At 43.6% G+C, this 21,236-nt stretch overlaps 1 protein-coding gene across 1 annotated transcript in view; it reads right to left on the reverse strand.

The window, feature by feature from the left end:
- The window catches only part of EIF2S1 (eukaryotic translation initiation factor 2 subunit alpha), a 136,545-nt gene extending 115,548 nt beyond the window's left edge, over positions 1–20,997 (reverse strand). The window contains exon 1 of the mRNA XM_085627206.1: positions 20,796–20,997. The gene's annotated coding sequence lies outside the window, so the exon portion shown is untranslated. The remainder of the gene's footprint in view (positions 1–20,795) is intronic.
- Between the last annotated feature and the right edge of the window lie 239 nt (positions 20,998–21,236).

Below are 21,236 nucleotides of genomic sequence, written 5' to 3' on the forward strand. Positions count from 1 at the left end.
TCAAATTCACATTAAGAGAGGAGCATGAGCTTCATACAGCCTGTTCAGAACGTCTTCTAGTTCAGAAGACCATCACGTCATGTCATACAGCTATATACTGAGTTTCAGGTTTATACCACAGAGAACATCAAGTACAAATAAAATCAGAGAGGGTAAGGAAAAAAGGGGGGGGGGTGAGGGGGGAGACCTTCTCATGCTGTACTACACAGTCATTACGTTCCTAACTACCATCAATCTGGTTCATTGCCTCAGATCTGTTTGGCAGCGAGAGGGGCAGAGGAAGGAGCCCTACTCTCATCCTACACTCTCTGCTTCAGGTAAGTCTGTAACTGGTCCCAAATATCTCGGGGACATGCTTGGACAGGCATGAAGTCCCAGTAGGCTAACAGACCTTGGCAAAACGCTGCATCTCGGAGCCAGTCCTCCACAAAGGAACCTGACGGCGACCCCAGCACATCGCTATGCGTCGTTTAGCAAAGCAGCAAAAGCATTGAAATTTATTTCCTGTTGTCTGCGGGGACGTTCGCAACATATCCCACAACGCAGTCAAGGGGGAGCGTTCTAGGTGCAGATCTATCATTGCATCAAAGATATCACCTCAATAGTGACTAATGTAGGGGGAATCCCAAGACAGGTGCAGGAAAGGCGCACTAGAGTCTAGGCACCACAAACATCGTGCATCTTTAATCAGGTCAACAGTGTGTAACCATTCTAATGTCCCATCTAATCCACAAAAAAGCCTAGCCTGCACACAGCAGAATGCCCATTGTCCCTCCAAAACAGATATACCCATCTGGATCTCCCATTCCCGACATGCCTTAGGGCCACATACCAGCGCTGTACACTGCATTTGTGTGTATAGCCAGCTGTTTGATCAGTGTGCAGGGATAAGGGTTCTTCAAAAAACTTTCTAGCACCTGAAACATGGGCGGTGCCACTAGGAAGGAAGCTAAACTAGGGCGCAATGTGCCCCGGATGCCCTAATGCCTTGGACTGTAAACTTCACAAGGGGCGATCTCATGGTGGGCAGAGACTTCAATGACTATACTGGCCTCCGTGGCCTATTTGCTGCCCCCATTTAACTAAAAGGGATAGAACACCTAGCCTCAGTAGATGTGTGCAAAGGCTCACATCCAGATACAAGATAGCATACATTTTACTTCAATGCATACATGTCTTCATCGAGGATATTTTTTTTCTTGTATACACCTACCGAAAATCCAACTAGTCAATTCTAGTAAATTCAGCATCCAACCTGTCAGACCATATCCCAGCCCCAATACCTATGAATTGGTGGTAGCTGAGCCACAACCACCCTACTAGTGGCACACGCAACACATTTTATTTACAGACCCCGTTTTGTGGGGGTTGTAGGTGATCTAGGTGAAAATCCAAAATGTAATAAACATTTCTCACCAATTTATTTCGTGGAACCATGACAAACATAAAAGCAGAAGCCTACGGCGTGTGGAAGGCAATTGAATTTCTTATTACATCAAAATGTATGCACTGATACAGATTACATGCCTCGAACATGTGTGGCAAAAAAGAACTCACCCAGTGCAAACAGTATTTATAAAGAATAGCCAGGGAACAGCTGTTTGGCCAAATTGTATAGAGTCCTGGGTAGCTTGCAATACACAGTCCTCATAGAATTGACCTCGGAAACTGATCTAGTCAAATAAAATCACAGACCACTCCTGGTTAAATATTTGACTAGGGAAGCTACCACCTGGCTACGTTCCCAGTACAAAGAAAAAAGTTTTATCCCTTTGATGTAGTGTTATCTCACACCCAAGAGCCTTCATGCAAGGTTTGGTTCATCGAAAGAATGTTGGCAGAGAGGAGGGGAAAGGGGCACTATGGTGCACATGGTTACCAGGCAACACTGTACACATTTCTATGAACGAAATACTGCCCCAAACACAGGATGCAACATCAAATTAAACCTTGATCCATTGGTTCTACTATTTTAAGATACTGGATACGACTCTGCGAATCCACTTACCTCCCTAATGGGTAGACTCCTCACCGACATTCCATTGCCAGCTAGGCTCACCACTACACACCCCTGGAAATTACCACTCTCACTACCCCCAATTGACTATATGGCCATCTAAGTTGTATTCCAGTTGTGTAATGGAAAAGCTAAGAGTGACCATTAAAGACAGAATGAATACATTTGAAAAGAACATGCATTTAGTTTAGAACACACATTAAAGTGGTAGGCGTAATCATGGAGGACTGACCACATGCCACTTTGTGTTGCCATCATCTGGGCTTTGTAAGCCAAGTTCCTTAACAGGAGCGTCAACTTCCAATGAATTACTTTTTGTCTGCAATCTTATTTGATAAACCATGGTACCAACTTATTCTCCTGGCCCTTGAGGGGGCATGACGTTTCAAAGCTGTATTGTTCTGATTTCAGTTGTATTTCCTAATGTCCCCAAAGTGCTAAAAATGAAATGTAGGCTTGTGAGCAGTTTCAAACAATATTCATCTTTGCACAACCAAGTGTTAAATAAAGATTTGAAGAAAAAAAATTTTTTACGAATTAAACAAAAAAAAAACAAGGGAGTCCAAAACGTGCCAGGTTGTGGCCGGGCGCGCAAGATGGCGGACGAGTACTATGAAGGTTCATTAGTTACTTGAAATTCTAAATGATCCCATCCAACCCGGGGTGCTATTATTGCGACTTCCTATGACAGTACTCAACCCCTTCAATTGCAGCTGCATTTATAAACAGGATCCAGTAGAGACCGGGGTGAGGAGCTATCATGGCGAAGGCATCCGGAGCCGACACAAGGCCCATGAAGAGGGGAACCAGCCGCGTTCTTATACTGGTAGGCTCCTTGTGACGGAAGTAGCAATGGGACGACCTGAGGTTGTAGGTTGGACCAAACACAGAAGAGCCAAAACGCAGATAGGCCAGAGCACATGAGCAGTTGTGGGGTGAGGAACCACATTGAAAAAGTGGTCGGAAGGATCTGCTTTAACCCACCAGCACCCGGGGCAGTACAAAAACCAAAGTGTCAAAGAAGACATCCCAACGCAGGAGGGCACTGATGACTGGTGCAACACCACAGTGAGCACAGAAAGCAAAGAGATCTCCCTTCCTTGTATGCCTGCGGAAAGAATGACCTGAGAATTGGGCCTTCTTTTCTAAACACTGGGCTGGAGCTGCTGTGACCCTAAAGGTACGGTATAGTAGAGAAACCCAAGCATCCCCTACATTGCCTCACCAAAACAAAAGAAGGTGAAAAGTGACACCCAAGAGAACCAATGTGAGCCAGTATGAAGGAAAAGAAAACCAGGGCTAGCCGTAAATTAAGAGGTGGCGTGTGGGAACCCTGGTCTCTTTCTCTCATCATACAGTGCCAATTCGCTAGCATGCAGACTTGGTGTACATCTCTGACTTAAAGCAGAGGATCACTGCTGAGCATTGTCCTAACTTCCTCTCCCACTGGTGTCATCACAGGGGGTCACACACAGGTCCAGGAAGAAACTGTGGGCCTTGCTTGATTAGCTTCTACTTCCAGCTGCTGACACAAAGTGTTCAGATATGGCTCACATATTACCATGCACCTTGACTGATAACACGCCACTGCTAATTACTGTTAAGACAGATAGGAAGAAGGCAGGATGGGGTATGGAGGTTGAGCATCGGAAGAAGGCAGGATGGGGTATGGAGGTTGAGCATCGGAAGAAGGCAGGATGGGGTATGGAGGTTGAGCATCTAACGGCTCAGTGATGTTGACTTTGGCGAACACTTCAAACAACAGATAGTGAATTACTTCTAATTAAATGGGGTCGAAGTTTGTCATCATCCACATTTTGTGAGGCATTTTGTGAGGCATTTAAAACAGATCTGCACAGATAGGCCATCTCTTATCAGGCCATCTCTTATCAGACAGAGGCCAAAAAGCGAAGGGATAGAGATTTTAGCAATCTGAATACCAACATAGGCCAGCTAGGGATGGAACAGATAGATCCCCCAACGAGCTGATAAAGCATCATCTCGAATGGTTAAGGCTATCACTTAGGAAAAAGCTACGCAGCGTCTCTGGCATATGCAACAGCGCAACATAAAATATATGAATTAGGGTATAAGGTTACAAAACTTTTATATTGGCAGGAGAATGAAGCCCCCTCTGGTGGAATAGACTCTGAGAATGGACTGGTGTGTCACGGTGGAGGAATTTCTGTACAAGTCACAGGAATGCCTGCAAAAATATCAGCAAGTGTGGGGTATATGGTGGAATCATTCTCACAGAACGGGTCATAAATTATACACAAACCATGTATGAAATAAAAAGAAGAACCTTAATTCACGATGTTCTATACGCTGATTGCTGTACACTGAATTGTTAAAAATAAATAAAATGGGTGGTTAAAAAAATTACAACGTCCAAATTTATATATTCTTTCTCAAAATGCGGTCAATAGGGTTGAGAAAGCCATGCTCAGCCCAGGATTTGATTATGCACTGTAGTTTTTACATGTTTTAGTTCAAATGAAGTACAACACCTTTTAATACACATCAGAACCAAATACACATCAGAACACGTCTGCAAACCTCCAGCAACTGGCGAATGTTGAGAAAATGCTCATAAAAGTAGGCATTTTATAACCAATAAATGCTTGCAAAGAATGACAAACAGCAAAAAATATTAACAGAGGCTACGGCACAGAAGCCACCTAGAACAATCATTGGCATAGCCAATAGGTCTCGCCCATGGGACCTTATAAGTGTTTAGCCATGCAACACTTGATGTTGTTGCACCAAGGATATTGTGTTGGATAACTAAACACTTATAAGGTCCCAAAGGCGAGACCTATTGGCTATGCCAATGCTTGTTTTTAGAATTGACGGTGCTGAGCACCGGCAGGACCCCGCCCACTTAAAGCCCTGGGATTAGAAAAAGAAGGTCCCTGATGCTTGAAAATGTACAAATCAACTAAATTCAGTACCACGGAGGTAACCGTTACTATTAGTAAGGGCAAACTGTGGCCCATTGTGAATGGTACCCCAGGAGCCTTATTCTAACAACCACCTCTAAAAATTAGATGCAACGAATGCACAAGTAAACAGGGGTGCAGCTGTATTGGAACCACCTTTGCAATGCCATTGTGGCCCAAGGATGCCAGGGGCCCTCCGTACACCAATCATGAAGGAATCTCTACCCAATTATGGGCAAAGGAGTCATTTTCTTTGCCTGCCTGGTACCCTTGGCACGCCACTGCAAGTAAGGGACATTATTTATAATGATGTGCCAACGACTGGCACAGATCCAAGAAATTGTCGAGAATTAAAAGTGAAAAAAATATAAACATGCATCCAAACGAGAAATAATGCCTTCGAAAAGATAGCCCTTCTCTAACAAGACTAAGTTTTGGCGCATTGCATTTGCATTGCAGGCAGGGGTTGCACTTGTTATACACGTCAAGAAGCCGGAGTCTGAGTTTGAATGAATGCCCTCCTCTGGGCTGCAGGGGCTGCGGTCACGAGGAGGATGGCGAGCTAACACGTGATAGCAGTGTTGCCTGACTCCAAAACAAACTGTCAGATCAGTGTTTAGAGAACGGGTCGCCAGCTTTTTGCATATGCAAAATGCATTAACCCATAAGCAATTATAAATGGAAAATACAGATCGGTTAAACAGCATTCATTTCACATTGAAGCGGTATTTCAAAACGGATAGCATTACATGTTGTATACATACAATAAAAGTTTTTCTCCAGTGCAGCTGCAAATGCACGAATGGCTTCTACTTGTAACAAGTCTGCTGTAGTCGAAACTGAGTAACACACAGAAGAAAACAATTAACACAAACTACAACGAAAACACCAGCAAATAAACATACACTGCGTGGTATAAAAATAAATTTCTAGTCGATTACAAAACCTAAAGTATAAACAAATTACTCTTCGATTCGTACTAGCCATCTCTACTTGTAGCAAGAGGAGTAAACTGTGACCTCAGCGGCGAACCAATGATGCGCAGATTGCCGATCCAAATCCCATCACGGTCATTCTGTGAAGTCCTGCATCTCGGCCACAAGCGAGGGCCCTGGTGCGTGACCTTTGAAGAATGTGCGATGCAGCTGAAACAAAGGCCCTAATGTTTGTGGACGACCCCAATGAGCTGTGGTCCATTTTATATCCGTTATTGCCGACTCTTTCCCTTGTGAAAAAGTCAAACTGATCAGGGGAAATGGCAGCGGCTTTTTGGCTCGTTTGTTGCCTATGGAAAATAAAAGTTAAGTGGTGGTCAAAGCAGAGGCCCGACGACTCGGTGCTACTTATGAGGCTCGGCTCGGGCTAAAGGGCCCCAGCCCAGAGTGCCCTCGGGCCTGTGACATCATGATCGGAAGTGATGTAGCGCTCACGCAGCCTCGAAGCAAATTGCTGGAATCGAACACATCCCTAGACTCCATATAATTTTCACATTACTAGCATTTCTTAGCTCAATCGAGGGTTACGTAAAGGATCCAACAGGGGAAAGAAAGAATGTGATTATATTATCCTTTGTAGAACAGGCCACAGGTAAAGTAAACAAGCATGCGCGCCTTGAGCTGAAAGTTTATAAAAAAAAAAAAAAGGCAAGACGAGGAAGAGGTTGTGAGAGAGAGGGGGAGCAGGAGGTGAGCCTGCGAGTGGTGTGCGCGCATGCTTTGGAGAGTCTTCACTTTTCAAGCACTGCACTCGTGCTTGTGGCGCTCGCTCCTGCAAGGTGGATGCCGCCAGAAGCACAAGTGGGTGCTTGAAAATGAGCAGAGCGACGGCAAAAGGCCCTCCTATGCAGCGCATGCGCACTGCGTAGGCGAGACCTAAAAAGGGCAGAGTTTTATTAATCCCTGGCCCACTTCTCATACCGCTTAAATGAGTCTATTAGACCATCTAGTCCTTTGGCCAACATCACACTGACTGCTTTGCGTTGAAAAAGGGGTCACCTGGACTTCATCTGAATTGGATTGCTATTGCTCTGCATAGTGTGCAAGAATATCACAGTAAATCACTGTAAATGGTCTTCTACTCTAAATTAACCCCTTGCCTGCTCATGACGGAACCACTGGGGCGCGCTGTGCTCATGACGGAGTCATGCTGCGGCCGTTGGCGGCCGCTCTTCCCACGCGGCACTGATTCCCCGCCTGTGCGGGCGATCAATGCAAGTGGGCGGAGTCGTGACTGAACCACTCCGTCATGAGCACAGCTCGCCCGTGACTCATGATGGCGTGGTTCCGTCACGAGCATGGCGGCGCCGCGGTGACCCCGAACCCACCCAGCGCCGCGGCGGAATTCGTGCCACGGTGAAGGGGTTAATAGATCTTCACAACAACAGAGTTCATAATATTTATATGCTGTTGATTTGTGTCTTTAAGTACATATTTCCCGAGTAGAACACAGTTCACCACAAAACAGTTCAGTACAGTTCAAATGTAATAGGCATGCTTGGAACTCATTCTTATTTTACACATACACAACAAACCAATCCTCTGCAACACAACTTCACGTTCTGTAATGCCACATCAAAACTTTGTTGCCACCTAAATCTAGACCTTGAAATATGTGGGTGCCTTATCGGGCATACCTACCACTACATTCTTGTAGGGGAGATGCCAAAATGTAATTTGGGACCCAGACATACATGGCTGCTCCCCTAGCTAGAGATGCTTGCTTGTGGGATATGGCCTAATTGTTTTAAGGACTTGACTTTAAAATTTTTCATATTCTTCTTCACCACAATTCTAAAATATTATGACCAAGTGTCATCTACTGTTGATGCAGATTGACAGGTACGAACTTGTCTGTACTATTATATGCCTATGCCCTGCCTTTGAAGGTTATACATGTTCTTTTTCTTCTGAACAAGTAAATCTTAATAAAAATAATTGTTAAAAAATGCCTAAATTCAACTTTTAAAGCAGCATTCATGGGCAAAGCTGTTTGCTCTCTAGGGATGTGCATTTTTTTGTGCAAACAATCCAGAAAAATTAATTGCTGGAAACTAGTGCCCCAACTTCTCTCATTGTTTTATTATTTTTACTTCTTGTAGAACTGAATTGCATCCTTTCATGTGAATCTAACTTGGACACCATGCATGACTTTGGACCATGACCCCAAATTTTACATGCCACAGCCATATTACTCTAGAAGTGTACAGGATTAAGGCAAAAGCACAGTCCCATCCACTAACTGCACTCTAGATCACTGAACATGCAGGCACACTGTTATGCACACCCGAGACAACTGAATGTGCATGTTCATCTTGGTCTTAAGAACAACAATTCATATGGGTTTAGCTTAGACTGTACCAAAGACATGTGAACATGCAGGCCCTGCACCTAAGACAACTCCATATGGAGGCTGAGAATACGAGCTATTTAAGCCAATGAACATGCGGGTTACAATCAATCTACATCAGAGACCATCAACCATTGAGGCTCAAATTTAAACTGTACCCGGTGTCATTCAAAGTGCAATATCAGTGTATGTACACCAAAGAACATGCATGCTCCTCTATTAAAAACAAATGAGCATCACTCCCGCAAGTAAAGCCACAATAATTCTCAAAAAAATTTACTATTGTCATTACAGCAATATATAATCCCTCTTAACATACTTGCACATTTCCACAATAGAGCCACAATGTAAACAGCTAGAAGACAACCAAAAATCAGTACGGTAAACATCTCTCACCCCATGAAGCTACAGAAAATATGCTTTGGGAGTTTTAGGAAATGCTGATTCTCGTATATGAGCTCAGTAGTTTAAGCTGAAGAAAGAAAGTCAATACAATACTGCAACAAAGAGCAACAGCAATTATTAAGCTTTGCACCAGTCGTTTTCTATGGCACACCATTTGTTTACCTCACCGTTGACAAACGGTATGTTTTAGTTATTATTCTAACTGAATACCTCTCCCACCTCTTGCTATTGTTGGTCATTGAAAATCAGTGACAGCAAACTGTCTTTGACAGCACTTATAAATACTTCATTTAACCTACATTTTTGCAGCAGTGGTTAAGCTGACAGAATTGAAAAGGTGCCTTCCAGGCATCTTCATTGTTTGGTTTCTTCTCATCTGAGCTCCCTCTTGTAGTCATAGAAATGAGACTTTCAGGTGAGGTTATGCCGTTCTTTCTTGAAATAATACATTCCCTACACACACTACTACCTCGTCCCTTATCCCAGTCCTTAATGCAGGAACAAGCTCTACATCCCACCAACAGGTACACTTTGCAGTTCGTCACTTGAACTCACCAGCTGGCTTCAAAAAAATTGCTTCTTCTAGGGCAGGAACATTGGTGCCCCTACTCCGTCACTATTCCCGTTTATGTCGGTCTTGAATTTAGATATGGATTTTGTTCAAAGTTATTAGTGCAAGCATATTAGTTAACAAGTTTTGAATTGTAGCACCTGCCAAACCAATTCTTTAATTGGGAATTATAGCCTTAGTGCGTATTTTGTTAATTGAACAAGTACACTCTACCCCTGTGGAGTAGAATTATAATAATGACCACATCAGACGAGATTAAACTAATTCCCACCATATCCAACAGTACAACAGTAATCACCCCAGTTCATAGAGAATGAGAGCCAGCAGTAATGTAAACATGGATTTCTCAACCTGAAATGTCTCTACATTAGTGATCTAGCAGTCATAGCAGCAATGCCCCTGGCCTCAAGGCAATATTAATGATAGGTCTCCCCAACACTGCATGATTTTTCACTCAAATATCTGCCTTAAATATATTTTGGAAATTCAACCATTTTTCTGTAAACATCAGCTTATGAGTTCTGAAAATTCACACATTTTTGTCGCAAATACATGTTTTTCAATGCTGGTATCAAATTAATTTAGCTAACCAACAGGTCTAACTTAGTACACTCGGAGGCATGCAGAAGAGCTACTTTCAGGTAGATTGAGAGCTACAGTAACAAAGCTACTCGTTAGAGAAGCCTGCTCTACCCTCATGCAGCTCATTGGCTACTAGGTAACAGTGCCACGATTTGGTTTCGTCAAAAATTAATCGTCTTGTGCTAAAGCAAAATATCAACCAAACGTACAAGATGCTCAAAACTGCATATACTTGGAAATTGCCAACGCTCCCATGGCACCCCTTTATTACGTGCACATACCTGCAGAGCTTGGGTAAAGTAGTGATCCCAACGGACTGTTTTTGCAATGAGAAAATCCTTTCCTTGTGGAGAAGTCCTTTTACCTAAACCCCACAAGGTTTGGGAGTGTTCATTTTCTATACCAACCCTGAAAAGCAAGGATGCTGAATTCCTGGTGCTGAACGCCCAGGATATATTTATTACCTGGGGTCAAGGGCAAGTTTTTATGTTTATCTGGTCTACTGGACAAGTAACCCAGTGCAGCACAAACACTTTGGCTGCCAATTTCAGTACCACAGTAAGGGTTTATGATGGAGGACTGTGTCACTAAGGCTAGATTTTATCCATACGTATACGTTGTTCGAAAACATATGAGGTCCATTCACACAAAGTCTTTATTATTAGAGGGAGTGCTATAAAGAAATGCACACTCTCTCTAATCTCAGCTGGCATTAGAGACATTGGTTACAGTATAACAGAATGTATGCTTGCAAAATGTAACCATTTCAGGCTACTTTATAAAGCTTCTAAAGAGCTTCATGTGTATTTGCAGAGACATGCACAAGCTTGAAAGCAAGAACGGTGATTTGTTTTCAATTTAAAAATGCACACAAAAACGTGCAACTTCAAAACGAAATGGTGCAACTTTAGTGCAATTGTAGATACCATTTCAATGAGGCATCTTTGAGTAAAATGTTTTTGCATGTAAACATTTAAATAGAATAATAATGGAGAATATGCAAAACCGTTATGGGAAACACGAAAATATGTTAGGTGCCCAATGGTTGACGAACGGCACAAAAGTGCACACACATGTTAATGTCTTTGCATTGCTGCAGATTTTCTTCTTTTAACAATTCGCCAGAGTTTACAGACGTAAGGCTGGAAACAGTACTCCTAGCAATGTTTTGTGAATTCCATTTTGACGTGAGCAACTATACACTTCAACAGCTGCTCACGCTAACATCTGCTGAGCAAATGCAAATTTGCTTTCCCTGCGCTCTCATAACCTCTCCTCCTTCGGGAAAGAGTTTCACTCCTCTTATCAGGAGAACATTTCCAACCTTTAAGTGTGGGAAGAGATTGGAGAAGAGTTGGAGGGTACCCTTAAACAAATACGTTTGTGGGTGTGCACAGACTCGTAGGGTGTTCCAATCCTGCAACTATCATTTCCGGTCTACTCTCAGCCCTTGCATGTAGGTAGCAAAATAAGAGCCTTTCTAGATTTCAAACCATGATTTTATATGTGCTGTGGCTTAGTCAGGAAGGCTATTATCACCGCTATGATATAATGAGAATGCTGCAGAATTGCCCACCTCAATGCATGGCACTGGAAGAGGCAAGTCCTTTTCTTTACAGGACAAGTTGATTTGTGAAGCTTTCTGTCCTTTAGGCAAAATTAAACACGCTTGGAAAAGGTATATTATTCTAGCCCTTACTATAAGTAAATGTGACCATTTCCAGGATGGAAAACTATCAGAGATGGCCACAAACTGATATGTTTGAGGGTTGCCACAAACTGTCATGGCTAAATATGCCTTGAGCCACTCCCACCCACCCCCACTTATTGTAGGGGAGTTACTCCCTGTATAATGCCACACTGTCATGAGGAAATAGCAATCATAAATCCAGTTACTTTGTGTGTTAAGTCGACTTTTGGGAATACCTGGCGGTCTTGAGTCCAGCCATTTGCACTCCTAAATTTGACTTAAGAGTGAGCTTTCGGTATTTGCTCTGAAAATCCTTTTCCAACCACCCTGCATGAGCCCGAAATGCCCTTCCTCTTCACATTAAAAACAGAGCACGGTCCCTCCTCAGGAATGTGCCCCTTAGAGAAACGCCTGCACCTAGACAGTCTAAGCCCATGATCCATACTGTTTGTTTCTTTTGTAGACTAGCTTCTCCTCACTAACTCTATAACTCCTGAATTCCTTAGAATCACAGTTTTAGCTTTGAATACTGGATTTGGTGCTGTCACCTGGTCATCGCCTTGCAAAACCAACATGATGCGGCTGAACCTAGCATACTTATCTATTCCTTTCACTTTCTCAGTGCAGCTTGCTGCTCAAGTTTTTCCAACTTTCATGCAGTCCTGCCTGCTCCATCTCAATGCCGGTTCCCAAGTTAAATGTGTGATCTCTGCTGCAATTGTGTCTTTAGTTGCTGCGTTCGCAAAACTAACTGTTGATGCTGAATTTGTATTGTATGACGTTGGCTTTTTGTTTCTCTCACCACTTACGCCTACATTCTCAGCACTATCAATCTTCTTTGTTATGTTATGTTATGCTACAGGGATTTATAGAGCGCACGTATACCCGGGGGTGTCTTGGCGCTAGACATAACAGAGATACAAGACTACTTTGCCTCTAATGCTGGAAAAGCCAAGTTTTCAATTGTTTCCTGAAAGTTAACAGGGAGCTAGCGTTTCTGAGGTAAAAGGGAAGAGTATTCCACAATTTGGACGCTCCATAGAAGAAGCTGCGTCCACCCCAGTGGGCTTTGAAAATTCTAGGAACAGCAAGTAATCGAGCTCCAGTGGATCGCAGCTGTCTAGTGGGACAATACCAAGAAAAATGATCCTGCAAGAAGGACGGACCGATACCATGCAAAGCCTTAAAGACAATGCACAGGGCTTTGAAATCAATTCGCTGAGGTATAGGAAGCCAGTGAAGATAGCGGATTTCATTGGAGACAGAGTGATATTTAGAAATATCCAGTATGAGGCGGGCTGCAGAATTCTGGATCATCTGTAGTTTATGCAGATGTTGCTTCTGGGCGTTCAAGAGAAGACCGTTGCAGTAGTCAAGCCTAGATGAGATAAGGCAGGAGACTACTGTTCGCTTGGTATGATTAGGAATGTAAGGAAAGATTTTCCTGATTTTTTTGATAAGAAAGTGTGATGCCGAAACTACCGCATTTGTGTGGTGATGGAAAGTGAGTTTGGTATCCATAAGTACGCCCAAGTTCTTTGCCTTAACCACCGGGTTGGGCGGGGAGCCCAACTCGGCGGGCCACCACAGATCATTCCAAGGGGGCTGAATGCTGCCGAAAATTAGGACTTCCGTTTTACTGGAGTTGAGTCTCAAGCAATGTGCTGTCATCCACTTATTAATTGCGCTCATACAACTCCTGAACTGCGGAGCCAGAGACTGTTGGGATTTGGAAGCTGCCACCACAATCTGAGTGTCATCGGCATAGGTGGTCAGGCTGAAGCCAAAGTCCCGAATAAGGGGTGCTAGCTCAGACACATATATATTAAATAGTGTGGGGCTTAGAGAGCTCCCTTGTGGGACGCCACAGGGAAGTGTGTAAAAGTCTGAATTAAAACCATCCATGGATACAGTGGAGGTACGATCTGTTAGAAAGGAGGCTATAAGTGCTCGTGCTGACTCTCCCAATCCAAGTTTCTCCAGACAACTCTGCAGAAGACGATGATCCACCGTGTCAAATGCCGCAGAGAGGTCAAGGAGCACCAGAGCTGCTGCACCTCCGCCATCCATAACTGCCCTGATCTCCTCGGAGGCTTTGATCAATGCCAACTCTGTACTATGATCCTTGCGGAAGCCAAATTGGGTATGATCCAAGAGGCCATTGGCATTGATAAATAGGGACAATTGGTTGTTCATTATTTTGTCCACTATCTTTGCTGGCAGCGGCAGTCTGGCAATGGGCCGATAATTGGAGGGGTTAGTCGCATCAAGAGTGATTTTTTTCAATAAAGGTAAAATGGAAGTCTGCTTCCAGCTGGTCGGAAAAACACCGGAGGAGAACATAAGATTATAAATATCGGTGAGTGGAGGACTCACTGAATGTACCAGTTCTTGATAGACCCTTGGGGGGCAGGGGTCTAAAGGTGAGCCCGACTTGGCTTGAAGGACAAGATCTCTCACTATGTCTATCGAAATTGCGGAGAACACAAATGGTGGGTACTTGTTGGTGCTTGAACTATTTAGACCTAAAACTGGGCTGGGATCAGAAACTTCCTTAAAAGCATTAAAAATATCTAAAACCTTAGATTTAAAAACCTCGGCCACCTCGTTGCAGAATTCCTGGTTGACTCTCCTGCCTGAATTAATAGGTGTCGAGAGCTTATTGATCACTGCAAACAATTCTTTAGAGGAGTTAGCAGCAGACTCGATCTGAGAGGTAAAATATCTTTTTTTTTCAGATATGAGGAGTTTTTTGTAGTTGGATAGTGCAGTCTTATATGCTAATTTCTGTGGCTCATCATAGTTTATCCGCCATCGTCTTTCTAAGCGACGACAGTACTGTTTTTCAAGACGAAGAGCGTCGGTAAACCAGGGGGCGGAAGGTGTAGATCTATTGGCTGAGAGCGTTCTTCGGGGAACTGAAGCATTCGCTGCATTCTGTAACCAATTGGTGTAGCTGTCCACAGCCGGGTCTACCTGATCCTGTATGGAAGGATAGGAGGATTCCAGCAGAGCATTGAAGGATGGTAAGTCTGCTTTGTTCCATGCTGGCCCAACAGAGGCAGAGTGTTTACTGGCAACCTCCTTGGGTTCCCTGGGCATGGGAAGCGTGAATTTAATTAGGAAGTGGTCTGACCAAATTAAAGGGAGTGTATCCTCGATCATAAGACCCGGAACTGAGGAGAACACACCATCTAGTGTGTGCCCAGCAGTATGTGTGGGGGATTGCACCAATTGTGAGAGTCCAAAGGAACCAAAGCTATCCAATAGCTCTGCAGTATCTTTGTTCCCTGCATCCTCCATATAAAAATTAAAATCCCCAAGGATAATAAAATCGGACTTTAAAATAGCTGATTCAAGTAGATTGCCCAAATTGGTTAAAAACATAGTGCGAGGGCCAGGTGGGCGGTAGAGAAGAATTCCCTTAAGCGTTAATTTGGGATGAAGTGTGAGCGAGAAGTGGAGGCCTTCATAGAGGGAGGAGGAGATGGAATAATGAGCTGACGGAAACTGGTCCCTAAAGATAATAGCAACTCCACCCCCACGCTTAACAGGCCTGTCTTCCCTGATCACTCTGTACCCCGTAGGTATGGCCGTGATGAAGTCGGGGTCCGATGCTGCATCGGCCCAAGTCTCTGTTATGAATAATATATCTAGAGCCAGGTGTTCTATCATATGAGCAATTTCATACTTGTGTTTGCCCAAGGACCTAGCATTGATAAGTCCGCTTCGGAAAACAGGCTGGGCTTGTGACAGGGTCTCCTCTAACTGCTCATGGGCGCGAAAAGCCCTTACTGGTAGGGGGGGAGGGAGAGCGAGTCCACAGTCGCATTTAGTTACCCTTTCCCCGGGATGTAGGATACAGCAGGTCGGCTCCCTAGAAGGTCGCAAGGCGTGTAAAGCGCTGCTCGTGTATTTCGCTGGTGAGGATGTATTGAATTGCATATTGAAAACAGTCATATTGCAAGAAACAACCATATGCTACCAGTCAAAGCTAGATTGACTTTCAGTCTCATGTTTCACATTCTTCATGTATAGTGCTGAAACATTTGGGTAGAGCTAGCACTTTAGAAAACTAATAAATAAACAATTAACATAAGCTGCAATTGCTTCACTGAGATACGTTTGTGAGGCTTTGTGCTCTGAGATTCCCAATCATCCTTTTGTCAACTTTGACAAAGGATGATTGACAGCTTAGTATTCAGCTCTATATCATCATCTCATATATACCGCCTTCGTGCATGCTGCAGTCTCCCCTGCCTCCAATTCCCAAGACACACTTTGTGTAGATGTTGCTGGTTAATCAGTCTGACCGTAGCTAATCTTTTTTCTTCTGCTCAGTTTTTACACCATCAGTATCAGTGTTTGCCTGCAGCTAGTGTGCATGATAGGAGGCCCTTCACTTCCCCAGGCTGCACTCTGTGTGGATTTCAATGATCTATCTAAGCTGCCTACAAACCATCACAAGAGTTCAGATCTGTTGTTGCTTTCAAGCTACGGTTGCTACACTATGGTGAGCTTATATGCCATTTACTTTTAGAGAACGGAAACCCTTTGTTAAAATGTGGCTGACCTGTGTTAATATATCTTCGAGTTGTGAAAGCATTCACACAGCAGGATTACTTCCCTGTCACCAGTTTGCATGTTCTGGGCTTGACGAATTTCAAAGGCTGCATGCCATGTCAGTGAGCTCTGAAAGTCTATTTCACTGCTACTATTATTATAAGAGCATTTGCCCTATGTGTTTCCATGTAGCTCTTAGATCGCATGGATATTGCAGGAGGGTCAGATCCTGTGATTCTATGGATTTTGGGAAGCAACGATTTCCCAAAGATTTCGGCCCTTTGAATATTGTGGAACAGTTTTGTCAAAGATTCTTGACTCACCCTCAGAAATCTGAGCTACAGTAGATTCCAGTGTTGAATGATCCATTATAACAGCAGGGATTCTGGAAGCAGCAGATGTCTTCAAAAGGAAAGGGGGGGGGGGTCAATTGATCTAACGGGAGGTTGGGGGTGCAGGTTCTGACCAAGAGACATTTATTATGATCCTAATAAACATAGACGAACATCATACTTACAGCAGTGCTGTGTTATTAAATAAATACAAGAGAGTGGCAGTGAGTCACTTTGTAATGAGTCATCAGTAATGTATTTTTCCACTGCAGTCCTGACTGGAGATTGGTGTCAGACTGAGGGTGAAGGGCCTCAAATAAACCTTAAAGTTTCTACATATCTCAATGTTTGATCAAAGGATCCCACAGTACATACTATTACACTTGTTGGCGGTTCAGGCTGCCACTAGCATGTTAGAAACTATGTATTTGACACATTTTCAAAAGGGATAACAGAACAAGCGTAAAGTTTGAATTGCGAAATGTGCTCAGTGCTGCCAAATTAATAAAATATTTTTGAGAACATAATGGTCATTCCGAAGAGGCCCCACTGAGATTGGGCACAACATGAAAATGTTTGAAGACCATTGCAATGAGGGTAGGGTTAAATGTATCAGTCCTGAGTGGGCTTAGCATCGTATGTTAAGGACCTTAGATGAGCAGAAATAGGACTCAAGTTAATCAGTGAATATTCTAAGCATTCTCTATGAATATCTATGTATCACGCTTGCCATGTGTAGGACTTATTAGCAGGATAAAGGTGATATGGTTTGAGGAAAGAGTGCGCCTTCATTCCACAACTCCATAGAAGAGATACATTCCAGTGTCTTGTGAGAACACTAGGACCTTTGACACACACTAACTGGCTTCCCTCACACAGGCTATACTCCTGCCTGGACCACAGTAAAATACTCAAACTTGCTGCTTCACACACTGCCCTGCACATTCAGGTATCACACGAGAAAATCCTTCACTGCTAATTAAGGGCATTTATCTTCAGGGATCCAGAACACCACACCCAACCAGTTTCAATTCTGCAGCGTCATGGCATGCCTACAAAATCGGACACTTCTGGGTCCTTCTGAATTCCACCCACTACACATTTATTAATCCTGGAGCCAGGTTAGACAGCCTGGCAATAACTAAAGATGTCTATGGCTCATGTGATAGTCTTTCCTTTATGCCCTTTGTGCATACAGAAATACAACAGCAAGTAAGAGCATGCCAACCAAATTTACAAAAACATAATTTTAGCACTGGAAAACAGGAAGCAAGGGCAGTATAACAGTAAGCCACTCATTATAAATTTTCAATTGACCATTTCACCCCTATGGATCAAGGAAATAAACATGTGTCTATTTTGCAGAATATGACCTATTAATGTTTAAGAGCAAGTATTTTGTTTTTCCTAACAGGTGGCCAATCACCCCTCATTAAGCTAGATACTAAAACAGAAGGCTGATGAAACAAAACGTGTTTCGACTTCATGGAGAATGTGCAAATCACTTAGGCTGAAATGGACTGCCCCCTAAAGAAAATATAAACACCATCCTACAGATTTCTATGGCGCTTCTGGTCTGTTCAACAGCTTCACACTTTATAAAATGTCCTCAAAGAAAAGCTTGTGAGAGACCAAAAGACTCCTTTCTCTCATGAGGCGGAAGAAAAATTAATTTACCAAAGCCTTGCCTCTATAGGTTTCTTTATAAGTAACAGAACTGCAGCAGAGTTTATACCACAGACCCCGTATATAAATCTGAGAGAGGATTTGATGTAGTAAGTGGAAAGAAATGATATTGGGGCAAATAATCCCTTTGAAGAAGCAGCTCAAGATTTCTGGCGGTACCATTTTTCAAACAAAGAACTCAATGCTATCCTGTCCAGTAGCCTCATCATTTCCAATCACTGTCAAAAAAGTTCTGAGAGCTGGCTTTCATCCAGTTAGTGATTTCAGTCACACAAGAGGTGAACTTGTTTCTTGTATAGGGGATCTTGTCCAAGAGAGTATGAGATACACGTAGTCAGCATAGAAGAGGATGTTGATATTGTGTGCACAGATGAAGCTGACCAGAGGGATCATGCATGTATTGAAAAGGGTGTGGCTAAGCGATGAACCTATGGCACTCCACAGTCGAGTTTACGAGCTTCCAAAGTAGTGCCAGTTTCGAAAGTGGTGAAGGCGGGCCATGAGGTCAGGGTTTTTCAGCCATGATAGGAAGCGGAGACGAGAAGCGTCAAAGTTGACGTATACGTAGGTGATTTTGTAACACAGGAATTCAGAGAGCTTGTTGCAAAGGTCTTGCAAGGGGGTAATGTTGCTGTAAGCGGCCAGAGCAGTGGTAAAACCTTTGATGCTGATGAGGGTTTCCTTGTTTGTGCCAGCATCAACGTGGCTTGTAAGAGATGTGCATTTGGTGTTTCATATCTGCTGGTGGTAGTGTCTTAGGGCAGATTTAAAGAGGTCTTTATGCGTGGTGTTTTTTACGTGGTTTTCATTTGTGCTACAGTTGCTTGGAGTGCTGTTTCATCAGCCTGAATAACTCTGTACCAATCTGGCCTGCGGTTAGGCTTTTGCTGATCGGTTGAACTTGAATAGCACCATGGCGACGATGAATACAGCGATCCAGCTGTTGAGGATATATAGATGTTTTTTAGCAACTTGCTGGTCAGGCCAGTGTGCAGAGAGAGCGGAAGCCCAGCCGTCTTCTGTGATGCTTTTCCAGCTGCAACCTGCAGGTCCCAGTGGTAGTAGGTCTGTGGTGGTGCGGGTGGGTATGTGAAACTGACATGGGTGTGATCTGTCCAAGCCATTGTTGCTGGTTTTACTACTGTGTGATTGCTAATTAAGGAGGAAATTGGGTCCAATAGCTGTCCGCCGGTGAAGGAGGGTTCAATAACATGCTGGGTGAGGCCAAGGTTTCCGAGGTGTTCTAGAAGGGCTGTAGAGTTTGCATCTGTGTGGTCTTCTAGATGAAAGGTGAGGTCTCCGAGGAAGATGAAGGTGCTGGCATTGCTGAGGAGTGCAAGGAAGTCTGATGTTGCTGGTGAAGTTGGTGCAGGTCCTGGTGGTCTGTATACAAAGGTTTCGTCCAAGGAGAAGTTGGCAGTGATGCGTATCTTGAACATGAGGTGTTCCATGTAGGTGATGGGTGGAGGGTCTCCATACTTGGGTGCCATTGCAGCTGAAGGTGTCTTTGAGTACAATTACAACCCCACTTCCGGGCTTGTGCTGACGGTCTTGCCTTACAATCTTGTAGCCGGCAGGGATGGTAGAAGCAATACCTGGTACAGAGGCTGGGTTTAGCCATGAGCAAGTGCAAGCCCAGAGCTGATACTTGATGGTTGCACCCATCCACAGACTCCCACCAGATCAGTGTTAAAAATAATCACTGCCCTCTTTGCAGGTCAAATCAGTGTGTACAGATGTGATGTCCACAGCTCACACATGACCTTGTTTTTAGTGTAAAATAAGTTTCTAGCTGTGACCCTAAACATTTCTGCAGAGTGCTACATTCAGAGGAAATTTCAATTTGGTCCAGTATCAGTGGACCCACATTAAGAGAAGTAGATGGGTTGAGTCATTAGGATACTGCTCTGCCAATACTTTCTTTTTACAATTCATTGCCACCATGTCTAGTTATTGTATTTGTTACACTTAAGATAAACCAATACTTCAAAATCCAGACGCAAAAAGCAACGCAATAACTTGTAAAACGTAAGCACTTGGGCAGAAAAGTGTCTTAGTAACAAGTTATCTAGTCTCCCACAGTTCTGTTATCCAGTAGACAGCAGCACGAGCTACGCTGTCGACAAACGTGCAAGGACGCAGCACTTGAGATTGGGGGAATGAAAATTGGGCTATTCCTCCTTTAAATATTGAACCACATGTCCTAGCATGCAAAGAAGTGACAGAAGGACTCCGCTTCAAAATGGGATCACAAGATAGCTCATGAACCACATCTGCCAACAGCTGTAACAGGATCATGCATACACCTCAATTCACCCACATTTAGAGAGTGTCATCCACTTTTTTCATACAAAAAGCTTTCAAATACTTTAACGGATTCACTCTCTTTTCAAACTTTAACACCCTCCAAAAAAGTGTTAACTCCCATTTAGTTTGATGGAATCACCCTCTTAAAAGACTGACTTCACCCTCATTCTAAGTAAAGAGGATGGCAGGTATTGGTGATGACTATATCCACTCTATTTATCTCCCTCTTGCTTCATATCAACTAGAGCCCGCACAGCGCATCCCTGGAGCTGAGCAAAACTCTCTAGCCCCTGCCACAGCTCCATCTGTCACAGTACAAGGTTCTCTTTTTCTTGTCTCCTAGATCGGCTCTCACCTGGCGACTCGGCGGTCCTAATGTGGCCTAGATTCAACGTCGGCAGTCTGAGCTAGCTCAGGAGTTAATTAACAATGTCAGGCCAGTGTTCCTGCGCTGATCGCAGCTCTTCTCAGATACCACACCGGCCTCTGTTTCATCAGCGTGCAAAGGAAGAGAAAGAACTGCGCACGCGCGATGACCCTTCACCGCCGTCCACCGAAACCAACCACACGAGACGCCGGCGGGTCAAACGTGTCAAGATGTGAGTAGACAGAAAAGAAAGACAAAGATGATAGGTTACTCTTCTCTCGACGAACTATAAGCGCCATCTTTGCATAGTGCAGGGCGCTTCTCTTTGTTGATGATTTTTTTTTAATTTTGTTTGGAAACCTAGCAATGGGGATACAACGAAAGTAAACCGATTTGTTAAGATATTTCAATACATAAAAAATATGCATT

The sequence above is a fragment of the Triturus cristatus genome, chromosome 9 (genome assembly GCF_964204655.1).
Source record: "Triturus cristatus chromosome 9, aTriCri1.1, whole genome shotgun sequence".
NCBI lineage: Eukaryota > Metazoa > Chordata > Amphibia > Caudata > Salamandridae > Triturus > Triturus cristatus.